We start from the raw sequence: 16,063 nt of genomic DNA on the forward strand, positions 1-16,063 counted from the left end.
CCCCTAATGGTCTTTTGCAGTATTGCACACACATTTCCACTGATGCAGCACTAAATTCAGGTCAGTATTCACAACCCAGCCCTGCCTGTCGGTAAATAATCCACCTATTTTTATTTTCAGCAGCGATCGGCTTCTTGTTGACTATAGGTTTCGTTATCTTCTAACATGTTGATGGTGTGCTGATGTCAGCTAGCCCTTTCCAAGAAGGGATCCTGGAGTTTAGGCCAAATAATATGATTTTGAATGTTAAAAGAATGATTTTCCCCTACAGGGCTCTGACACATCTAGTCTACAGCCCCCTTTCTAGTATGTCCTGGGTCTCTCCTGGTCCCAAACGGCCACCCATAATTGCCCTGTATTGTGTAAATGTGAGGAGAGGAGAGGCACTATGGCCATGTCAGAAGAAGAAGAAATCAAAATAATGTAGAACCTGACTAAACCCAGATCTCTGTAAGTGCAAGACTCATGAATTCAATCCCCTCCTCCTCCCAAATCACCTGGATTGTGAGAACTGGACTACGCTGCTAGATACCATTTTAGAACACTGTCTAAAGATGCTGGCTCCAGTCACTGAACACAGGAGCAAAGCTTTCCAGGGCCTGCTGACAAAGAGCTCACTGGCTCTGGATATTTGTTTGTCCCGGTGATAACTCTGGGGAGGGATTTTGTACCTTTTAACAATTTAAATTGTAATCTGGCTGCATCAGTCAGTGCCATGGATTGTGATTTCTAAATGACAATAAGCCCCTGGCATATCCAGTTTTGATTCCACTGTTTTTTTTACCTTTATCTGCCAGTTTGTTCTCTCAATAATGCTGCATCTTCTTGCCCTTTTTTCCTAGCATGTCAGATGAATGGTTGGGTTCTGTTACTAAATCATGATTCTGATGTCAGGGCTAATCATAGAATATCAGGATTGGAAGGAACCTCAGGAGGTCATCTAGTCCAACCCCCTACTCAAAGCAGGACCAATCCCCAGGCAAAATTTTGCCCTAGTTCCCTAAATGGCCCCCTCAAGTATTGAACGCACAACCCTGGGTTTAAGCAGGCCAATGCTCAAACCACTGAGCTATCCCACTGAACACCCATATGTGACTTGAGCCTTCCAAATAAGGCTTATGTGATGCCTCACCTGTGTGCTGTCTCTCTGCCCCCCAGCTGAATTTCACCCAACCACAGGACTAACTACAGGTGCACAAATAGATACCTGACTACCATCTAGTGTCTAGAACCCTGCCTTTCTTCTACTCCAATTGAAGCATCTGCATGTCCTTGGAAGGAATCCTATTACTTTTGCTTATCTTAAGCTATACAAAGCAACAAAGTCACAGAGCTAATCATTGTCTTCTCTGTGCATGTCTACACTGCACATGAAGCCTAGGCTTTGGCTCAGGTTTGAGCCCAAGCCCCCATTCTGTCCATACACAAATCAGCATGACTTAGGTTAGCAAGCACTCAGAACCCAAGCTTAGGACCCTGTCAGAGCCTGAGTCTTGCTGTGACTTGGGTCCAAGCCCTGTCATTTTGCAGTGTGGATGCAGCTCAAGCCACAGAGCCGAGTCAGAAGATCTGCACATTACAGAATGGTCGTATTAGCACAGCTATGAGGCCTGGGTCCAGCAACTGTATATCCAGGTTTACGATGCAGTGTGGATGCTCACGCATGGGCTTGGAAACATCAAGTCCAAAAGCCCAGGTCCCATGGACCCGGATCTACAATGAAGTGTAAACATACCCTAAGTGTCATACCTTTGTGATGATGCCAATAGACAAGTACTTTACTTCTTTGCTTTACTTCCCAACATGGGGAATAAGAAAACTACGATGAGCTTTTTTTTTCTTAGAAAGAAAAGAAAGAAAAAGTTATTTGTCTGCAATGCCTGGCATAATATTGCCTGCCTTTGTAACTTCAGAAGGCCCTGATCCTGCAAACAGGTGCTTGCTCACTTAACTTTATTCACAAGAATAGTCCCATTGAAGGGTAAGCATGTGACATCTGTAAGTGGATGCAGAATTGGGGCCTACTGTTTGAGAAAGACACTTCAACTTCTTTTTCTGTCCATCCGTGATTATCATTGCCCTCCAATTTCAACTAGCACCCGTATTTGTCATTGGTTGGACCAATATATTCGCACTGTAGAATGCATGTCAACATACGGCAATAGCTGCCATAGTTCCAAATGTTACAGTTCCGCATACTTGTCCCATCTACCTGAAACATCTGGTGAAAAGAAATGCCTCCATCTGCTCACAGCTAGCCATTTTTCTATTTCATTAGGGCTTTGTTGGGCCTCTGAGACCCTGGCCCACATTGGGGGTAGGGATGATACACACTGCCTCCTAGAAATGCCCAGGGAAGGTGTGCTCACTGCTTGCACTGTGTGCAGATGCAGCGTGCTCTCCATGCAGCCAATCAGTATCATTTTTCAAGCCCCTCTCCCCATACCCTTTGCTAATGCAAGAAGACCCTGGAGAGAGGGTTCTCTTTTCCCTTGGCAGGATGCTGCTTTGATTGGCACTGAGAGACAGTGCCCTGAGGCAGCCTGGACCTGCACTGCTGAGTAAACATGGGGGCTCACTCCCACTCGCCCTTCAGGCAGCTTCTCCCAATCAGGACTGAGGCCCATTGGTGGAGCCGTATGACAAAGCCCAGGCCTGAATGAGCACAGGGACCACTGAGGAAGCAGCTAGTCCATGTCTAGAACTGACTAAACAGGGAGATAGAATTGTGCCTTCACCACAGGTGAGTCCGGCTCAGCCGTGTGATCCATCAGGGCCTTCCCACTGGGAAAGGTCCAAGCCTCAATATACGTACGTGCACGTGTATATTCATACGAATTTCCATATGTCCCAAGAGATGAGGGAAAGGAACTGCTACTGCCGTACACTGCTGTGTTATTTTTGTCATGGTGTCTGTATGCGCTTTATATAACATGGAGAGCCAAGAATGGAGAGAGAGACTGTTTAGTCAATCAAAATAAATAAACACAATGATGCATGCAGCAGGTATCTGCATGTTTAGCTATGGTACTTATCTGGCCCTGACCACAGCAGCTGAGTACCTCATCACTTCTAATGCATATCACCTCCCAACAGCCCTGGGAGGTGGGTCAGTGCTCTCATTACCCATCTACAGACAGTGAGGGAGCTGAGTTGCACCAACTTACTCAAGGTCAGCCAGGCAAAGAAAGGAACTGAACCTGGGTCTACCATAGCCTAGGCCCATGCCCTAAGCAATAGGCCACCTGTACTCTCCCCAGAGCCTGGCTCTTCTGAGGAAACACAAGGTGCCATCATGTCACAGGGCCACCTCAAGGCAGTCTAGCCTCTCACAGTTGGGCCATAAAGAAAAGGGACTCCTTCCCCTTGCTCCCCTGTCCTCTCACACAAGTGCTGTGGTCTCTCTGGATCTTCCCCATCCTCTCACTGTGAAGCTCACACTCTGTGTAGACGGTGCTTCATGTTTCATTGCATGCCTGGGCACCCCGGAGTGGGACACTGGCCACCTCCCAAATCTAGGGGCTGCTTATTATCCCATTTAATCCACCTCAGACCTGAACAGGAGACCTACCCTTGTATTTATGCCTGCACTGGGGGAAGCTGGATGGCTCTGGGAACACAGGGCCTACCCTAGAGGCAGAGACCAAATAGTCCATCCGATCTAGTCCAACTCAGGCTCTGACAATGGTCTCTACTACTAGGTGCTTCAGGGGAGAGTGGCTTTGTAATGTGATGTGGAGCTCTTTAACTTCAGCCCAGGTCACTAGACATCAGCATCACCCTCATCTGCTTTATGTTGGCCTCTTTAGGCGGCCCTCCACCCATATGTGATGGACCAAGGCCCAGATCAACCCAACATTGGCCTCCTTGTTAGCAGTCTGACCAAAGCCAAGGGCACAATGGACACAGAGACAGAGCTGCTTCCTGACAAAGAGCGGAGGCCCCCTCCAACTCAGAGAGGCAGCCCATTAATGGAGCCTCATGCTTTGTGTTGCACCTACTCTGCCAGTAGAGAATATGTCTCCAGGCCTGCCAGGCTGGCACCTTTCCTCACCATCAACAATAATAATAAAAAATTGATTGACATATAAATTCACATGATAAAATACCCAATTCTTTGAATTTGTGAGAAGGCAGGGCATCAGGGTTTCAATTCATGTTCATTGAGCGCAATTACATCACCTCCATTCTGTATTTCTCATTCTTTCTCCTTATCACTGCTAATTCTGTCTGCATTACCTCAGTCATGTGTGGTCGGTTTAGGTCCAGTGAGCCAGAATTCTGAGGGAAGTCAGTGTAGATGTGGGTCACTGAAGGTGTTTTTATTACCATGAGTGTCTCAGTCCTCAATGCTGGAGAAAGTTGTTACTAAGACTAGGGAAGAAGGAACTCTGCTTGGCCGTAGGCCAGGCTTTCCCTCAAAGCAACTGCTTACACGGGTCCTCACAGGCAAAGTAACACCCAAACCATTGCCATTTCCCATTACTTCTAGCACATGGAAATCAGTCTTCAGCTACCTTCCCCGGCTCCATGCCAACATGTCTGACCACAGTGAACAGACCATCTCTCTAGAGTCAAAGGATTTTGGTTCTCTTGCCCCAGGGGCATCACCAGTTTTCTTTCCCCAAAAACAAGCTAGACACACACAATCAGCATCAAGGTGGCTTGCCAAGGAGGGATCAGAGATTTGCCTTTGAAATGGGAGCTGCTTTCCCTCCTGGCTCAGAATCACAAACCAGCCAGCTTGCTTTGGAGATGGAGTTTGCACCTTCTCAGTAGGTTTGTCCTCCATAAGCCCTGCAGGACCCATCAGCTCCTGGCACAGGAGTCAGAGAGATACTGGTTTATCAATTCCAGCGGCTGACACATCTGCTCTACTCTTTCATTGTTCTTATGTCGGAAGTGCTGAAGAAGCCGAGGTGTGTTCTTCTCCTGCTGACATAAAAGAGATAAAACCCTCCTCCAGGCCACCAAGAAAAATAATAATAATAATTTTTAAAAATCATTAAATTACATGTTCCAACATTCCTGTCTTTCTGTGACTTCAGAGAGTGGGAGTGAGCCAGACCTGTAGATAAGTCCACTGAGAGATGGGCGCATTAACCATTTCAAACATCTCTCCCAATCTGATACTATCAAAAGAAGAAATCTTTGTTTCCCAAGTCAATGAGGCATGAGTGCTGTGAATTTCCGGTTGCTCCTAGTGCTGCCAGCTGCTGTCATATTCACTCAGCCGTCCCATGTTCATGCATCATAGAGTCCAAGGCCAAAAGGACCACCAGATGATCTAGTCTGGCCTGTACATCACAGGGCCCCACCACTATCCAGCCATCTGCACATCAAGCCCCACAACCAGAATGATACCAAAGTATTACAGCCTGCAGGAGACTAAACTATTCTGTACCCCAGGCAGAGAACAGAAGGGACCGAGGTGCAATGGCAGAGATTCCTTTAGTGAGATACACCCAGATGAGTTTCACGAGCTCTTTGGGGAATGCCCAGTCTTTCTGTTATATGTCTGAACAGCACCTAGCACAATGGGGCCCTGATCCCTGACTGAGCCTCTAAGAGCCACTGCAAAATTAATAAATAATAAATAAACAATAACCCTGCCAGCCAGACTGACAGGACCATTGAATAGCTGCAGATTAAAGACCCTCAGACCCCCGCTCCCTCCATATCTTTGTTCCAGCGGCACTTGTGCCCAAGTTGGTCAGGAGTAGAGGAGGCGGGAAATGGGTTTCCTGGCTTGTGAGAATTTTCATGCTATTGAAAAATTTCCCTCCTGAACCAGGACAAAAATTTGAAATCTCAAAATGTTTTGACAATTTTTTTGCACTGTTCAGTTGAAACGTTTCATTTGGATAATTTCAAAAATGTTTTGTTTCAATTTCAACCTTTTTTTTAATGGTAAATTAACTTTGAAACCAAAAGTTGCTGAAAAAGGAAACTTTTCATTTCGAAAACGTCAGAACCGAACATTTTGACAATTTAAAACATATTTTCAGGTTTTTTTTAGTTGGGAAATATACTGAAACTGACCCTTCCCTGTGAACAGTTTCACTCTTGAAAAATCAGCATTTTCTGACTAAAAATGTTTCATTGGAGAATTCCCGACCAGCTCTCGTCAGGAGTTTGAGCTCTGTGACAGGCTGACATCACCCTACAACCTGAGGAAGCCCCTTTTCAGAGCTGGAGGGTCATCATGGGGCAGGGCAGAGAGCTGGCTAGGCTCCTCCATATTGCCCCCACCCAGACACACAGGGAACACAGGAGCAGCCAGAAGCGGTGTGAGCATGTGCTGCCTCTCTCTGCATTGCAGACCCTGGGGCAGTCACGGCGTGGGAACCGCTGGAAGCGCAGCCCCTGTAAGAGCTGGGGCTTTCCATGTATCACCAGGATCCAACTAGGCCAGGGGACACAGAGGAGAAAAGTGCTGTGGAGCAGGGACTGTCTTTCTGTTATGTGTTTGTACAGCACCTAGCACAAGGGGGTGTTGGTCCATGACTGGGGTTCTTAGGGGGTTACTGAAATACAAAGAAAAGGATGTCCCCCTTTTCTTCCTGTGGGTCTCATGAGATCTGCCTGGATCCTGAAGTACCTGAAGCTTAGCGGAGTAGATCCTCCTGTTATAAAATGTGAGAGGGAGGAGAGCTGATAAGAAAAGCTGATCTTTGTATTCCAGAGCCAGGTTCACAGCTGGGTCAAGGATACATTATACCCCTCTTACAAGGCAGGGGTTGGTAGCTACTGCCTCCTTCCTTTTCATTTAATCAGACACAATTTAAGCAAAACATCCACCCAAAACAGCAAGCTTAGACAGCCAGTTAATGACACACAGGAATAGTCACATCTAGGTTGCAGGTCAGCACAAACAACTTCACTTCCTGACAGACAGGAACATCATTCAGCCTCTTACTAGACAGTGACTACCTCGCATCCACAATGGCTTTTGGAGAGCATGGCCACGCCTTGCCCCCACAACAGCTCCTGCTGCCATGGCCTGCATATGCTGAAGTGGATCTACCCCTGGAGCCTATATTTGCTGCTCTTCATATTTTTCATTATCACTGTCCATTGGGCAGATGTGCACTGTATTTAGCAGCCCATCAGCACTGGCAGTAGCCTTCAAGGTGTCCTTCAAGCAACATAGAGCTGGTCTCCTCCTTGCTTTTCTTTATAGGTCCTCTGTTTCTCCTGTAGCACTGACTTTCAGGGGTGATTCTGATTTATGGTCTTGGTCAAGCTTGTTACCTTGCCATAGTTTCCTTCTTTTCTAGTTTCCTAGCATATGGCTCTTTTATAACTCCTTCAGGGTTAATTATTTTTGACTCAAGAAGCTTGTTAGATGTAGGTACTAAGGTTTTTGTCCTTCAAACTATGTTTCTGGACTTTGGTGATACTAAAAAAGCACTGTAGAATATGTTAACAGTGCGAATTATGGATCCTTTCAATCTCCCTTGACTTTTCTTAATCAACATCTTTGCTCTTCATACGGACTCTTCAGGTAACTCATTTCTCTGGGCGTAACAAGGACTTGATATGCTGTGCTTGAACTGATATATGAAAGAGAATTGCTGAAACGAGACACTCCTGAATTGTGGGCCATTATCTGTTATTAACTCATCTGGAATCCCATGGAAAACAAATGGTGATGTACAATGATTACATTGCTACTTGATGTGTTGTGCAACAGCTCCATTTAAAAAAAACCAAAACACACACCTCAGGAACCTCTACTGATAAGAAGCAATCTTTCCTGTTTCATAACTCTGTACAAAATTTGGACTAATGGAAACAGAAAATGCAGGTGGTTCTTCTGCATTCTGTGTTTTTTATTAGTTGCAGGTTTCACACCTTATCATCAATAGCACTGCCCTGCAGGGCTGTGGCATAAAAACCACAATCTAGCCCTTTGTTTTTAAACCCTGCTAGCTTCTTAGGGCTAGATTAGGGAGATGCACATTGTCTTTCCCCACTCGTCTGCCTCTGGAAGGGCAGGAAGTGAAGGGAGCATAGGGATTGCTGTGGGCACTATGGGGAAGTGGACAGAACATTGCAACAGTGTGGATAAGAATCCAGCCTTTCAGATTTTTTCCTACCTTTGTAAAGCTCTTTCATTCCTAGTTATGGGTGAGGATGGAGATGCACTGGTGGAATTGAGTGGGAGTTCAGGAGCAGAATAGCAAGAGGTGTTCCAGCCAGGCTAATGACTATTGTGGTGATAAGAGAGCGAGTGTGAGGTACTGAACAAGTCAATCCCTTGCTCTTTTACCATAAGAGGCACAAAGCCATTATCTCCTCTATACTTTTGTGTAGAAGGACAATTCATTCATAGAATTTAAGGCCAGAAGTGACCATTAAATCATCTAGTCTGACCTCCTGTATTTCACAGACCATCAAATTTCACCGTTACCCCTGTATTGAGCCAAACAACTTGTGTTTGACGAAAGCATATCTTCTGGAACAACAAAGTTGTCCTAGTAATACCCAGACAGCATCACTCCTAAAATGCAGGTCTCCATTTTATCCTCACATCACTTGACCTAACAAACACACAGATTTTACACGGGCTTCTGCTCACCATTGGCTCTCCACTTACACAAGCCTTGCCCAAGAAATCCTAATGGTCTCAGATCATTCTCAGGTTTCATTCTCTCTCTGCCCCACCAGCCTGGCTAAGTACAGCTAGTAAGAAGTGAGGAGTCTCGTGTTGTTGACTCTCTTGAAGTGCCATACTCTGCAGTGGTTAAGTAATACAATTCAGAAGTGAACCAGCAAAGCCACGCAGCAGCAGCTGTACAAAAAGTCTTGCTTTCCCTGCCTTTGTAAAATGACTATTCCTATCCCTGGCATAAGCAGCGGCCTCTCAGAATGACCGCTTACAGTTTTCAAATCCAGAAGAACTTCATTAGAATGTTTCTTTTTACTGGTGGCTGGAAAAATAGCTCCTGGATGTGATCGTTTTAAAATGTGGTTAAAGGGGCTGCCTTTGATAATGCTTTCATCCCTCAGAGTTAAAACGCTGATGGTATTTAGCAAGAGGAAAATCAAACATTTTAAAGATCAGTGTGAGCCCTTCAATAAGCAGTGGCATGCAAATCAGAGTCTGTGCATCTTATCATCTAAAGTCACTGAAAGAAATGCTTAATAATGAGATTCCATCGTGTCCCTTTCAGCCTCTAACATGCTGAGCAAGAAAATACAAAGGGTTCCACCCGCACTATGGAGATTATGAGAGATAAATACAGGCTGCAGGGGTACAAACAATGGGGCATGCAGTTCTTCTTACTCTCCACAGCTAGTGAGGGGGAAAAAGTGAGTGCAACATGGTTGTAGGTGCCCACAGGTCTCAAACCAAGGGTTCTCAGGCAACCCTCACAGCCTGGCTGCCATTGGACAGCCCACCCAGAACAAATGGAAGTGAGGTGCTAGCAGAACTCTGACCTCTCCAGGCGGTACTGCCCATGAAGACCTTGATTGGGGATGATAACTGGCCCCACCGATTGGCCCAACCATACTATTTATGCCAGAAGGAGGCACAGGAAGTTGTCTGAGCAACTTCGTGATTGGCTGCTCATGGAGCCTGATTCTTGTGCAACCTCTGGCCATGGCTTAGGTCTAGTTCCTGATTCTAGCTTTGACTCTGGCGCTGACCACTAGGTCTGGCCAGTAGGTCAGACTGCCCACGTCCTAGTCCTGATATGGAGGGGGGCAGCAGTACCTTTGTTGCATGCTTTGCCATCTGCTTTGCCATATGCACAACCTTCACTTGCCCTGCTCGTTTAGGGTTCTGCAGGAATTTGGGGCTGAGCCCTGGTGGGGAGCAGCTGCTCTCAGTTATGACTATTCAGCTATCTGGGCAAAACTTCATGGTCCAGAAGCCTCTACACCTGCCAGAGCCAGTGATGGGGTGCAGGAGGGAGCAGACAGTCATGGCAACAAGACTCCCTGTTTGGAGCTACACCTCAATGTATGAGTGGGGCAGGGGAAGGGGGGGGGGGTGACCTTGCAACCAGCCTGGAGGATGCATGTATTCATGCATTTTGTGTAGTGCTTTGCTGGGGGATTGGTGGAGTCTTCAAACCTTGTCCTCTTAATGGAAAGGGAACAGCTGGCGCAATTGATACCTATTAGAGCTGGTCAAAAAAAATTGTTCAAATCCTTTTTTCCCCCCTGACAAAAGTTAGACTTTTGAGGGAATGAACACCATCACAGAAGATTTTTGCTTTTTCAAAATTTTCTGATTTTTTTCAACAAAAAAAATCACTGGACATTTTTTTTTAGCGAAAATGACTATCTCCCCTCCCCCCCCCCCGCCCCCATGGTGAGTTATTCCGTTTGGGGGCGTTCGGCCTGATTCAGTGGCAAAATAGAAAATAAGGGGAAAATGAAAAAAGGGGTAAAAAGGAAAAAGTATGGCTGGGGAAAGGAAAGGGGAGAAAAATTGTTCTACCGCAATACAAACTAATAATAAAGTAAAAATACCAAACACTGAAAAGCCAAAAACAAAGCACTGGACAATGATCAGTTTTTGTTTGAAATTTTCAAATTTTTTCACAAAAAGTGGAGACACTATTTTTTAATTTTTACAGAACATACCATATTGCACCCAGCTCCAATAGAGCAACGTAAATAACCCACTTTGCAGAGTACATTGTCAAAATTTTTATGGAAATTTACTTTCCATGAATATTTCAGCAATCCAGTTTACTCAGTCAGATGTTTACAGAAAGCAAATTGTGACATGAATTTCAATATTTGTTCCACAAGTGGTTGCATCCTTCTCCAATAGGCCACAGAAAAAATGCCATGTTAAGTATTTGACCAATCACAACCTAGCCACACAGCTTGAATGTAGAATATTCATGATCAAATATGAACAGTACCATTAAAGGGCTGTGACAGAGTGTGAGCAATCTTAGCTGACTCACCACTCTGGTCCTTTGGTAAGTGTCCCCACAGGGGGCAGATCAGGGTGATAAATGGTTAAGGATCGATTGATTGATTACCCAATAAACATGGTAGTTCAGCTCATTGGCTGAGGACAGCTAAAAGATAGATGGGAAGAGGAAGAAGGGTAGGCTGGAAGGATGGGCCAGAGAAACCCAAGATCTCAGGGAGGAGAGATCTCTTCCCCATCTCACCTTGTGAAGACTGTAAGACCTTCAAACTGTAGGGAATTTGTTCTGTTATATTCATGCTGTAAACAAAGTAATTGGTGTTGAACTTGCCACAAGTTCCGTGTGAGGAGTGTTAGCTGCAAAGAATACTGGGTGAAGGCCACATGCTGTGATCAGTGGAGATAGGGGAACACACGTTGTGAATGCATCTGGACAATATTTTTCAAATTTTGATTTTTCAGCTAAATTTTCTAACAAAAATTCAAATTTTGACCCAAAAACCCTGAATTTTTTAAGGAAAACTTCCATAGAATTTTAGGGTTTTTTTCAAATTGGAGTTGGTTGAAATTTATAAAAAACAATCCCATCCAAAAAAATCAGCTCTAGTTGTGAGGCTACATCCATAGCAGGAAGCCAGGCAGGAGAGGCTGGGGAAAGTTAAAGACAGAGCTCCATACTTCTCCTTAGCATATGCACAACATGCCTCAGGTGGCACGTGACCAGGATTCATCACTGAATTTGATCTGCTGGTTGGATCATTAGTTTACCTGGCCCAGGCCAGATACTGATGGGGACTGTGACATGAACGTTGATCCATGTCCTCCAGCTCCCTACTGAAGCAGGTAGACTGCATAGCTTTAGGGATAATATTGTTTTTTCTTATTCTACAACTGTCTTTGTTGAGTGTTAGAAGCATGTGACTTTTGGTCATTTTGTTCTATTGTCACATGACTTTAACAATGACCCATCTAGGGACCAAGATTAAAAGAACATCAAAATAGTTGCTAGAAATAAGGACAGCAGTATTTCTACCCTCCTCCTTCCCCCCCTCCCGCACAAAGTAGGATAGTTGGGTTAACAATAGCAATAATTTGTATTTACACTAACTTTCATCTATGCAACACACAGTGCTTTGCAAATATTAATGCACTATCTATTCCCAACCCTACAATTTTCAAATCTGTTTGTAAGGATGCTGTAATGGGTGGCTATTAGACTTTATACACTTAGAAATAGACAATCACATTGCTATGTTTAGTCTAAACTAATGTGAATCTATTTTTGTTCAAAAAACTTCACTCTCTATGTAGAAGTTTCCCCTGGCATTTGAAGCAATGCTCTGGAGAACCACTGAATCTAGTGGGCAATTCCTCCAACTGTCCTTCAAACCAAGGTCCAGTCTATACACAAATTGGCACCAATTTAACTGAAGTTGTGTTTTTAAATCAATTTAGTTAAACCAGTGCAAAGTCCTGTGTGAACACTCTTAAACTGGTTTATATTGATTTAGCTCAATGTAAGTCACTTCTAAACAATTTTAAGAGTGTCCACACACTTTGTGTGCATATAAAACCTAAGTTAATTCTCTTGTTACCCTATTGCATTGTCACTCTGAAAAGTGTGAGCAGATGGTGGGGCCTTGCAGGTTAGCTTCCCATTGGAGGGGGGAAAAAATCAGTGACATGGAATTTAGGTATTTTGTTAGTGTGACTTGTTTGAACTAGTCCTCGAACAGAGATGGTCAACCAGCCTGCAGACAAGCTCCTTATTCTGAACTCACAGCCAGAATACCACTGTCCAGTTAGTTCCCAGGGAGCAACTCTGCCCCAAGAACTGACTCTAGTTAAAAAGATTAAGGCAGAAAGCCAACTCCCCTGTTGTTTGCAACAGCGTCCCATCAAAAGAAACTGCATAACTATACTGCAACTCAGCGTTTCTTCAAAGACTGAATGTTGCTCACTTGCTTAAAAAAACCTCCCAAAGCTATGCACTGCCTGGCGACTCCTTCCAGAACAGTGTAGGAAAGACAGCCATTGCCCTGCTCCCTTTCAAGTCAACATTTCACTGAATGCAAAAGCCTTGACTCCAGGCAGTGTCACATCCTGGGAGAGGAGGAAATGTGCTGGAAAGACAGTTAGCAAAACCAAACACTGCAGTGCAGACAGTGCAAACTTCTTCCAGGAATTTATTTCAGCGGTCCCATCCCAGGCGCATTTCCCTCTGGTAATGCTTTACAGAGGTGATTGATACAATTGTTACACCACACAACAGTCAGTACATGAGACCAGCCAAGATCTGTTGCCAGAATCATCTGTCTTAATTAATAGCTTTGCTTTTGTTTTCTGATGATGCTTTAAGAGATGCCAAACCATTTCTTAAGGATTAAGATCCAGCCACCTGATGAAAGAAAATGCTAAATGTTATCATACGTTGCAGTCTGAATTTTCCCCTTAAAGCCTTTAGAAATTGCTTAGAAGCCAAAGGAAGTCACAGTCTGAGACACCAGCACACACTTCAGCTGTCACCTGCCCCTCTGAACACTGAGGGTACGTCTTCATTACCCGCCGGATCGGCGGGTAGCAATCAATCTATTGGGGATCGATTTATCGTGTCTCGTCTAGACGTGACTGCCAGTTAAGATTGGGCAGCACTAAGCTACCTATTATCAATTTCCTTTTGGTCAAAATTAACTTGAAAGGGGCCTGACTTTGCTTCTTAAAGGGGTGTGACATCCACAGTAGCTCTAGTCTACAGCACCATCCGGTGCATCGTGAAATCACACAGTAGCTTTCACTGCTCGTTACTGCGCTGGGGGGGGAAATAAGCCAGCATGTCCAGGCTTACATTTCCTGAGACTTCTGCAGCAGAGATTAGAATTGCTCAGTGAATGCCTCTGTTATGTCAGGCCTGCTGGAAAGGAGTTGGGCAATGTCTGAGCAGAGCCACATCTAACTGAATATTAACAGAGGAAAGCCCAGTCAGACCGAGCACCATGGCAGGTGGCTGGGACTCGAGGGATCAGAGTAGAAGGATGGTGTGACAGATATGGCAAGTGCCTGTAATACACTTGAAAGACCTTACTGTATTAAGTTTATATATTATTGTGGGCCGGGATTTATGAAACCTCTCCGGGGGAGATGAGAGAGACGTGAGACCTGGGAGTTCAAAAGACTATACTGAGATGTGCCAGACAAGTATGGACTTTTGGGACAATAAAAGTCAGAAGTGGGTTTCTTGGGGAATCCCGAGGGAGAGGTTAATGCAAATTCCCCAACTCTGGTTATGCAAAAACCCAGCCTTTGAAGTTCCACCCTGAGGGGAGGGTGACTGTCTGCTGATTACTCTTTACACAAGGCTGAGTTCAAAGGCCTGAGCTGTATAAAGAAATGGCTGATCCACCCAGTCTGGGTTCTCACTCTGGAACTAAGGTGGATGGGGAACCATGGGGAAAACCAAGTTGTGAGTTTCACAGTACTAAAATCTATGAGAGCCCTAGGTAGGTGTTGGGGGTGATCTCTGGTAAGCTTTCTAGCATGTGGGTAGGTTCTTTTATTGTTTTTACATGTTTTCTCTGCAATGCTTTTACTTTAAGGGTACGTCTACACTACGGGATTAATCCGAATTTAGATAATTCGAATTTGGGAAACAGATTGTATAAATTCGATTGTATGCGGCCACACTAAGCACATTAATTTGGTTTTTACCCACATTAATTCGGCGGTGTGCGTCCATGTACCGGGGCTAGCGTCGATTTCTGGAGCGTTGCACTGTGGGTAGCTATCCCATAGCTATCCCATAGTTCCCGCAGTCTCCCCTGCCCATTGGAATTCTGGGTTGAGATCCCAGTGCCTGATGGGACCAAAACATTGTCGCAGGTGGTTCTGGGTTCAGCCTCACCCCTCCCTCCCTCCCTCCCTCCCTGCATGAAAGCAACGGACGGCAGACAACCATTTCGCGCCTTTTTTCCTGGGTGAACACTGCAGACTCCATACCACGGCAAGCATGGAGCCCGCTCAGCTCCAGACAGCAGTCATGAACATTGTAAACACCTCGCGCGTTCTCGTGGAGTTTATGCTGAGCCAGGACCAGAAAAACGAGGCGAGGAGGCGGCGGCGGCGGGAGCGCAGCGACCAGCGTGATGAGGACATGGACATGGACACGGACACAGAATTCTCTCAAACCACGGGCCCTGGTGCTTTGGAGATCATGTTGTTAATGGGGCAGATTCTATCCATGGAATGCCGATTCTGGGCAAGGGAAACAAGCACAGACTGGTGGGACCGCATAGTGTTGCAGGTGTGCGATGATTCCCAGTGGCTGCGGAACTTTCGCATGCGTAAGGGCACTTTCATGGAACTTTGTGACTTGCTGTCCCCTGCCCTGAAACGCCAGAATACCAAGATGAGAGCAGCCCTCACAGTTGAGAAGCGAGTGGCGATAGCCCTGTGGAAGCTTGCAACGCCAGACAGCTACCGGTCAGTCGGGAATCAATTTGGAGTGGGCAAATCTACTGTGGGGGCTGCTGTGATGCAAGTAGCCAAAGCAATCATTGAGGTGCTGCTACGAAAGGTAAAAAGCAACAGAGGGTCCTGTGGCACCTTTGAGACTAACAGAAGTATTGGGAGCATAAGCTTTCGTGGGTAAGAACCTCACTTCTTCAGATGCAAGTAATGGAAATCTCCAGAGGCAGGTATAAATCAGTGTGGAGATAACGAGGTTAGTTCAATCAGGGAGGGTGAGGTGCTCTGCTAGCAGTTGAGGTGTGAACACCAAGGGAGGAGAAACTGCTTCTGTAGTTGGATAGCCATTCACAGTCTTTGTTTAATCCTGATCTGATGGTGTCAAATTTGCAAATGAACTGGAGCTCAGCAGTTTCTCTTTGGAGTCTGGTCCTGAAGTTTTTTTGCTGTAAGATGGCTACCTTTACATCTGCTATTGTGTGGCCAGGGAGGTTGAAGTGTTCTCCTACAGGTTTTTGTATCTTGCCATTCCTGATATCTGACTTGTGTCCATTTATCCTCTTGCGTAGTGACTGTCCAGTTTGGCCAATGTACATAGCAGAGGGGCATTGCTGGCATATGATGGCATATATAACATTGGTGGACGTGCAGGTGAATGAGCCGGTGATGTTGTAGCTGATCTGGTTAGGTCCTGTGATG

Source organism: Terrapene carolina, unplaced genomic scaffold (assembly GCF_002925995.2).
Source record: "Terrapene carolina triunguis isolate 2854851 unplaced genomic scaffold, T_m_triunguis-2.0 Scaffold837, whole genome shotgun sequence".
Taxonomy (NCBI): Eukaryota; Metazoa; Chordata; order Testudines; family Emydidae; genus Terrapene; species Terrapene triunguis.